This window comes from Octopus bimaculoides, chromosome 3 (genome assembly GCF_001194135.2).
Source record: "Octopus bimaculoides isolate UCB-OBI-ISO-001 chromosome 3, ASM119413v2, whole genome shotgun sequence".
NCBI lineage: Eukaryota > Metazoa > Mollusca > Cephalopoda > Octopoda > Octopodidae > Octopus > Octopus bimaculoides.
In genome coordinates, this window is record NC_068983.1 from 62,160,867 (window position 1) to 62,167,630 (window position 6,764).

Here is a 6,764-nt window from a genome sequence, read left to right on the forward strand (position 1 = left end):
ACACACACACACACACACACACACACATATTATATGTACGACAGTCATCGACACCTGAACACTTCCTATCTACAAATTCAACTCACAACGTATGGTTTAAACCAATGGTTCTCAACCGGTGTCCAGATGGCCTCTGAGGTTCTTTTTTACGATTTGGGGGTAAGGATTCACGCAACAAAATAGTAAATCGAGTATCCAAAATAATATTCTAAGGGCTCTGAAAAAATTTGCACTTGACGAATGCATTGATATGTATTTCAAGAAACAGCTACGTCTCTTTCTCTAGCATTTTACATAGATTAACCTACACATGTTAATGTAAAAAACAAAATAGGAATTTTGAAAGAAGTATCTATAAAACTAGTTTTGTAAACATGGGATACCTATGGGGATTTACCAGAATATAATAATTATCAAGGGGGTCCATAGATAAAAGAAATGGTTGAGAACCCCTAAACGAAGCTACAATAGTAGATAAAAGTGCAACCATATGGGCGAAAGCGAGCTAATTAGTCACATGAATTGACTCATAAATCATAATTTGGAAGAGTACACTGACAGAAGTATAACAATATCATTTTTACTCTTTCTCAGTAACTGAAGGTGTGTGTTAAAGTAGTACGAGGAAGAGTTTAATTTTACTGATTTACGATGTACTTTCTAATAAATGCGATAAGAAATGTTTTCAATCCCAAATCAAAAACATATATTTCTAAGAACATAATTACCATTTTATTTCATATGGTATTACTTTTATCATATCATATTACTGTTTTCTCGTATCGTAGTCTGTAATAAAACTTATTAATTTCCACTTTCAACTCTATTCCTATTATGTCTCTCCCATGAAATTTGGTCACTATTATTCTTATTGATTGCGACCAAAATCTAAGCAATATAAAGGAGACATACAAATACACAAGAACATTAAGGTATAAATCTCCTCTACACGCACAAGATCACACGCATTAACTCTCGAATACGCACAGATACACTCACTGACAGTTCCTTCTGTGTACATACATATATACGCAAATGTCTCTATGTCTGTCCTTCTATCTAGATACACGCGGATATTTGCAGGCACATACTACATTTATGTGTCTATGTATGCTTGTAAATATATACATACATATTTATATAAAATTAAAAGAAGCAACAGGATATCCAGTGGTGATGCAGTACGACAGTTTCAAGCGCTCCATTTTATTGAAAAATGCAATCATTACATCAATTTAAATGAAGAGCTATCCACAGCTGCATAAATAAATAAAATACATAAATAGAATTAATTTAATCACTCGGACACATTTCTATAATTTTACATAAATCCTTTAAGAGGGTTAGAAGACAGACAAAGTCCATCTTGTTTTCACATCAGCTTAGAAGTTTCTAAAACATCAGGAAGAAAAATGTGTTAGGGTCCTAGCTTGTCACCGATTTTTGGGTCGGTTTTAATTTATAGCCTTGTTTATCAAATCTTTGTATATCAAAATCTAAGACTAGGGAGCAGTGTCTGTTAGGAAAGGGCATGAGAGAGTTGACAGAATCATAGTGGGTATAGTCATAAAACTTGTCAAGTAGTATAAAGTAACTGGCTATAATGAGGTTTGGTAAAGGAAGTCCTTAAATCAAGATGTTAATTTAGGGTTATCAAGAAAAATATTATAACCAAAAGGATAAATTTTGAATAATATTGAATATATACCAAAATTTTCAACAATAGAGACAGAGAAAAAAAATTACATAGAATTAGTTTAATATTCATTCTTATATTTAATTACTTATATTATATATATATATATATATATATATATATATATACACGCACACGCATACACAGACGCACGCACACACGCACACACACACGCACACGCACACTTATATATAGGTATTAAATTTTAAAATATAAATTGAATAGAAATAAAAATGACATCGTATATAAATCGGTTTAAAGTACTAAAGAAACCAAAACGTAAATATAGAAAAGAATTAATAATAATTAAATCATGAATAATATTTAATATATAGGAGTTCAGTTATACAGAGCAGGATCGATAAATAAGAAATAAATTATGAATAAAAAATAATATATTCTACTAGCGGAAACACCTGGACTTTAGATGAAAATTGGCTTTACAAAAGGTAAGGGCAAAACAGAACCAGCCGAAGTAAATCTGTACCCTAGTATTAAACACTGGCATGTATCCATCTCATTGAATATAAAGTGTAGTGCGAAATATATTTATTTGGAAGCAGCTAACTTCATAGATACATACATACATACATACATACATACATACATACATACATACATACACACATATACATACATAGTGTACATGTATATATGTATGTATATGTAATTATATACAAGTAATATACACACACACTCGCACCTATATTGTGTACTGTTACGTAAATGGTAGGATCAAGACGGAAAGTCTTCCATCCAGCGTGAATTAGACTTCATTTAATAAACGCAGAATTTAATCATGAAAATCTACACATACTCGAATAGTACAATAGTTAGATGAGCTTGCTTAGCGTGTACCACCCTGCAATCTTTCAGACTCAAAATAAACATCGCTGCAATTTGACAAAAATTGAGAATGCCGGGGAAGAACGGGGAATAATAACGAAAAACCAAGAATAAAGAAATAAAACGAGAAAGGAAATCTAGGAATGAAGAGAAATAAGAGTTGTGAACAGACACTTGTTCGCGAGAAAAGTGAAGTTTGTGAAACTATGTCTTTTCTGGAGAGGTTGGTGTTCTCGAGTTAGATACTAGAAACTTGCTGAGACGCTTGCATTTCCACAAATCTCCCTTCTTTCCAAGCTTTCTTTTTCTCGTTTTTTTTAATTATTTATTTATTTATTTATTTATTTGTTTCAGTCATTTGCCTGCGGCCATGCTGGAGCACCACCTTTAGTCGAGTAAATCGACTTATTCTTTGTAAGCCTAGTACTTATCCTATCGGTCTCTTTTGCTGAGCCGCTAAGTTACTAGGACGTAAACACACCAGCATCGGTTGTCCAGCGATGCTGGGGGAACAAAAACAAAGACATAAACACACACACACACATACACACACACGCACACATACACACATATATATATACGATGGGCTTCTTTCAGTTTCCGTCTGCCAAATCCACTCACAAGGCTTTAGTCTGAACCCGGAACCATGTGGTTGGTAAGCAAACTACTTACCACACAGCCACTCCTCGCTTTTTTTTCTGTTTTCTCACGTTCTTACACGAAGTTGGAGAAACAAGTGTTAGGCAATGGTATACAGTACCGGCCCAATACATAAGAAAGTGAGCATGAGGAACTTGTCCTCTTAGAACCCCTCCAACCATCTATTTTAGAATTCTTTCAACCATCTATCTATCTATCTATCTATCTATCTATCTATGTGTATGTATGTGAGTCTATGTATGTATGTATGAATGTATGTATGTGTGTATGTATGTACGTATGTATGTATGTGTATGTATGTATGTATGTATGTATATATGTATGTATGTGTATTATGTGTGGTGTGTGCATGTATGTGCACTGTGTATGTATACATGAAAATACTGGAAGAATGGCAAAAGCATGTGATATAAAAAGCATCATATTTCACCTATTGCGTAGTTTTGTGTACTTGTGTGTGTGTGTGCGTGAGTGTGTGTGTGCGTGCGTGTGCATGCGTGTGTACGCGCGTGTGTGTGTGTGTGTGTGTGTGCGTCATGTGTGCGTGTGTGTGTCTGTGTGTGTGCGCGCGTGTGTGTGCGTGTGTGCATGTGTGTGTACAATAGCTACCGAGGCCACCCACGTGTCTCCAAATGTGTTCAGTCTCTCTCACAAGTGTCTTCAAAGAAATTTCTACTCAAGTCATCGTTATCCGTTTTCTAATGAGCTTCGCTTGTCTCGTGTTGATTTTCATTACTTTTTCGTTATAGCCTGCTCTTTTTCTATGTGGATAGTAGGAAGACTTCCGAGCAAGACTTTTCTCTCTCTTTTAAGTAGAAAAATAAAAATGTTAAGAACTGATTTCTTTCTTAGCAATTATTTTCCATACTGAATTTAATGGTCAGGGTTAGCATTTTTGGCTCCTCTGATTTGTAAAACTATTCTTTCGTGTGGTCTTAAATCTTAAGTGAAGAATGTACGAAATGTGGCAAACATCTCTTACATGTGGAAAAAATAAATAAATGAAGCTGAAATTAAATTGAATATTGAAAATAACTACAGAAGATACGATATATATAAAAACATCGTTTTTCACTAAGAAGAGAAAGAGTATTTCGTAAGGTATATTCCTCTTGCAAAGGAAAAGGCACAATCACAGTATCAGATCTTCTGCATACTTGTTTATAACAACAAAAACAACAGCAACAAGAACCACAATAATAATAATAATAATAATTGTTATTATTATTATTATTATTATTATTATTATTATTATTATTATTATTATTATTATTATTCAGCGCTTTAACAGTACATTAATATTAAGTTGGATATAAAGATTACCTTTTGATATCAATAAAGATTCCATCACTAAAATTTAATATGCATACATACATGTACACATACATACATACATACATACATGCATACATACATATATACATACATACATATATATATATATATACACATATATATACATATATATATATATATATATATGTGTGTGTGTGTGTGTGTGTGTGTGTGTGTGTGTGTGTGTGTGTGTATGTAAATTGATATAAAAATGAGCTAAGAGAAACATCTGAAAGTCGCCATTGACATATATTTGAGCAATGCAGACGAATCAGGAGATGATATGTACGTACGTAGGGGAAACAAACACACGCGTGCAGGTGCGAGCATATGTATGTTCCTGTATGTGCAAGAAGTTGTAAATTTTGACAAATGCACAAATACACACGCGCGTGCATCCGCTTACACGCAGAAAGGCACACACACATGAATCACTTATAAAAGATATATTTGCGCATTCTACTTCAGATTCTTTATGTTGTTATGGAAAGAGTTATAAAATTCCAGACTCAAATTATTGACGTGTTCCAGCCCATTGACCATTCTTGCAAAGTATTCATATCGTGACATTTCTAAAGGAACGTAAGTATATTTTTTACCTAGTTTGGTTTTGGTTCTTAAAGATAAATATTGATGAGTAAAATAAGAATTAGCGAAACTGTTCTCATGCTTTCATTTTGTAGTATAGTGTAGTGTCTTTGTATATTGAATGCTGGATTTTAGATATAAATTCACATTGACAGATATCGTATTCTATGATAGAAATACCAATATAAAGCTGAATTGATAGTGGATATATTGGTTTTATCAAATTGTGTGGTCCAATTAGCTTCTGTTTGCAAGTAAATAGAAACTGTAAGAAGGCGTGCGGTGCTAACTTGTCTAATTTAATGATTTTGTTTATGAGATATATGAGATATATAAATTTATGATTATAACAAAAGGCATAAAACACATTGACAGTTTATTCCCCGTTGAGTCTCTTAGATTTTCTAAAATATTTTATATCGTTCTGTAATTGATAAGTAAAATAATATTATCCGTTGGAAACTCACGTTAATTTTCATGATTCTATTTTAGACGAGTTCCTCTCGACTATATGTTGCATATATCAAAGTTTAACAAGTCAATATTGAAAGTGTTTTGCCTTCGGTTGTTATTATTGTTAAATGCAGGTGAGACTTGGTTGAGCAGAACTACGTTCAAAGGTATTCCACTCATGAGTACCCTTTTATGTTAGAGTACGTCTAAAATGATCAAAATGTCCTTCACTTTCTCGAAGAGAATAGAGTGTGATTTGAGAGAAAAATGTTTGCTAATTTCAGCACGTCAAGTGACCAAGTAGAGTTTCTTTACTCTATTATGATATTTTCTATTGTTTGTGATGGTAGATGTTTCCTTCTGAGATTTGTTTTCTCTTTTGTATAATTTTACCTTCGCCTCCTCTGCTAACTACTACCTTCCTTGCAGATCATAACCAAAAATAATTATGCATATTCAGAAGTAGAAAAACAGAAAATATCATTTTATAGTCATATATCAGGAAGATAAGAATATTGATCTTGAATTATTATTAATATATTGTATGAAATTAATTGCAACTAATGGAACACATAAATTTCACTAAGCATACAAAATATATGTATAAAAAACCGACTTATACATTTATATTTAAGTCACTACTGTACATAAGGACATGGAAGACATTCGCTTCCAGGCCCTTTACATGAAGGAACATTTTAAGTCTAAACTTTATCAGCAAAACCACGTCACACTGGACACTAAATGACATTCGCGAATTGACGGACGCTTGTTTCGGCGTGCTTGTATAGACGCAAAATAAAAAAAAAATAGTATTTTATATAGCTTAGTGTCACGTAACTGATGTAATTTTCTTTGGTGAGACTAACCTGGTCTTACTTAGGAAAAGAAAGAAAGAAAGAAAAAAGAAAGAAAGAAGGGAAGAAAGAAAGGAAGAAAGAAAGAAGGGAAGAAAGACAGGAAGAAAGAAAGAAAGAAAGATATAGAAACGAAAAATTATTATGCTTACGCCAAAAATCTAGACTGGTAAGTAGCTTGCTTACCAACCACATGGTCCGAGTTCAGTCCCACTTGGGCAAGTTTCTTCTACTATAGCCTCGGGCCGACCAAAGCCTTGTGAGTGGATTTGGTAGACGGAAACTGGAAGAAGCTCGTCGTATATATATATATATATATATATATATAT

General features: G+C 33.0%; 1 protein-coding gene across 7 annotated transcripts in view; it reads left to right on the forward strand.

The window, feature by feature from the left end:
• The window catches only part of LOC106869499 (small conductance calcium-activated potassium channel protein), a 105,233-nt gene that overhangs the window by 52,894 nt on the left and 45,575 nt on the right, over positions 1 to 6,764 (forward strand). For 2 of the 7 annotated variants that reach the window (XM_052966194.1, XM_014915265.2), the window contains exon 3: positions 5,006 to 5,119. The exons of 4 other annotated variants lie outside the window; for them this stretch is intronic. The gene's annotated coding sequence lies outside the window, so the exon portion shown is untranslated. Of the gene's footprint in view, positions 1 to 5,005; positions 5,120 to 6,007; positions 6,718 to 6,764 lie in introns of those variants that run through there. One more of the 7 variants, XR_008263662.1, reaches the window with a different exon arrangement.